The sequence below is a fragment of the Rhopalosiphum maidis genome, chromosome 3 (genome assembly GCF_003676215.2).
Source record: "Rhopalosiphum maidis isolate BTI-1 chromosome 3, ASM367621v3, whole genome shotgun sequence".
NCBI lineage: Eukaryota > Metazoa > Arthropoda > Insecta > Hemiptera > Aphididae > Rhopalosiphum > Rhopalosiphum maidis.
Genome location: NC_040879.1, coordinates 38,123,063 through 38,125,808, shown reverse-complemented (window position 1 = coordinate 38,125,808; position 2,746 = coordinate 38,123,063).

The window sequence follows — 2,746 nt, the reverse complement described above, 5'->3', positions numbered from 1 at the left end:
ACTTCTTTTTGGCAGAGAAATACTAAATAGATATTGATTAATATTTAATTCCATCAGGATACCAAAACTTATTTAGTAGGTAGTAATTATGCGTTGGTACTTAACAAGACTAATGAACTATGTATTATATAAACACTTATTAATGTGTTAAAGATCTTAAACAATTATAAATTAAGTAGATTTATTACAGATATTATTTTATTATTTTTTATAAATTTATAAGTAATAACATATAATACAACTCAATAAGTTTTTTATACGTCCTTTAATTTATATTTGTATTGTAAGTATGGGCTAATAATAGATTTGAAATACTATATCATTACAATATTTAATCATGAACTAGAATAATAATAAGAAAAATTTAAGATTATAAAATAACGGAAATAAATAATCTTAGGTTAGATATAAAGTCCACATTATATAAAAGAAATACGAAAATCAGGTTAATTTTAGTATAATAAGTTTGAAATTATTATAATTTCTAAACAAGTTAATATTAATGTTTAAATTTAAAGACAACTTTCTTTAAGTAGAAATCTATGATTAATAATTTTTATAATAATTATTAATATCTAAAAAGATACCTGTAAATTTACTACTTTGATCTAGCTTTTGATATATTATATATATTTATTTATAAAGAAGCGATCAACTGTTAAACATGTTTTAAAGTATATTAATAGTAATTTCATTAGCTATACTGGTGCAATCACTCAACATGTGATCATTTAAAAAAAAAATATATTTTCAATCTAAACTTTTATTTTTTGGTTATTTACCTGCAATTTTGTTTATAATTTGTCATTTTATTTTTTGATTATATTAATATTTTTGAAATAAATGTTGACAATATGTTTTTTAGATTAATATAAAAAAGATTTAGAGTAATTTTTTAGAAATTTTGTTTATTACTAACTCTTATAGAGATAACAGGTGTTCATTTTGTAGATATTTTTTAATTTTTTTTTATACTTATTTAGGGAAAAGAAACAACATGATGTGTAAGCTTACTGCCTAGTATTAACTAGTCTATCTATTTTAATTAAGAATCAATTCACACATAGCTTTAAATTGTTTTTTTTTATTATTATTATTATATATGCTCAAAAATGTTTAAGTGTATACAGTACTAATTATTCTATAAAACTCAATGCCAAAGTGGTCAGTAATTACTGTTACAGTAATTACAGTAATATCGGACAAAATAGCACCTACCAATATTTTATCTTAAATACTACATTACCTGAATAAATTTTATTATTAAAATTAATATTATGGGTCATTATTAATGATGCTTATTTTGATAACTACCGATATATATATATATATATTATATTAGCTTTTTAAATAAAATTGTAACTACTTGTTTACTTGTATTACATTTTTTCATATATTAAGCAACTTTTAATACCTGTAACTCTAAAACTAAGCCAGATAGCACAATTCTGACTTCACTAAAACTTTTTCATCTAAAACTGTACATTAAAAAAGCTGATTTTCAGCTAGGTAATTTAAAAAAGAATTTATTATGAATTTTGAAAATGGTGTTTGTTAATGTTTATGTGCAATAACTTCAAAACAAAGTTTGAACGGGGCTTTTTTTTTAATATTCTTATAAAGCACCCTAAAACACACATTTTGGAAAAAAAAATTTTAAAAAATCAATAGGTTGCTAAACTAGAATTATGCCCTCATTTTTATGTGGTAAATATTTCATTTTTTAGTTATGATTCTAGCCTTCTCAGTACTTTCCCGTGCAAAACAGTTTTTACATTTGTAAGACGGAGACTGCGGCTATAGCGTTCTCTTAAGTCAAATTTAGTAATGCATAATAATAATAATATGATATAACATATAACATACAAAATTATTGTTAAGTTGTTTAAGATCAACTAGCCAAAAAGTTATCTAAATTACTGCTTAATATTACTTGTAGATTTACTGTTAAAATAAATAAAAACGTTAAAAAGCTCACTTTGTAATTTTGCAAAATAAAAAATCCACTAAATTTATTAATTGATGAAAAATACTTTTGCTAAAAATAAAATGAATCCATATTATAATATTGGACCAGCAGTACTAAATTAAGAATTTAAAAAAAATATAGTCCCCATTTATTTTATTATTAATCTAAAATATTTAAAGGCTTTGTAATATTTTGGAATGATGAACATATAAGCCTTGTAATGCAATGATAAACTAATACAATCCAGTAGTAACTTCTTTTTTCACAAATCGTTTTATTCACTTCACATTTCACACAAGTAGACAATATTACAAATGTATACAATTATAAAATGGTAATTTTTTTAATCAATATTATTTAATTTAAATTTCAGAAAAAAAAGATAGCCTAGTTATTAAATAATAATTATTGCTTATGTAAAAATGATTTATGTCATTGAACTATATAATAATAAAATAGAATTAATATACTTAAAATTAAAAATTATAATTATGTTTAAAATTTTAAAACTAATATATTAGTGTAATATAGTTCAAATATAATGTTTTGATTTGAATGGTTTATATTATTATATTTCAACATGACCGTCATAAACTGTGATAAGTCAAGATTTTATCATCTATGGAGGTATAATACTGTGATAATTTTTATCTCTCATAGGTCTACCGCTAACCACCAACTATGGTCATAATATTTTCGAGTTTCAAGTGTTTCGACTATACCTTCAATATTGGTCATAATGTATAATGTTTTATCTATGCATCATGTAACTCACGT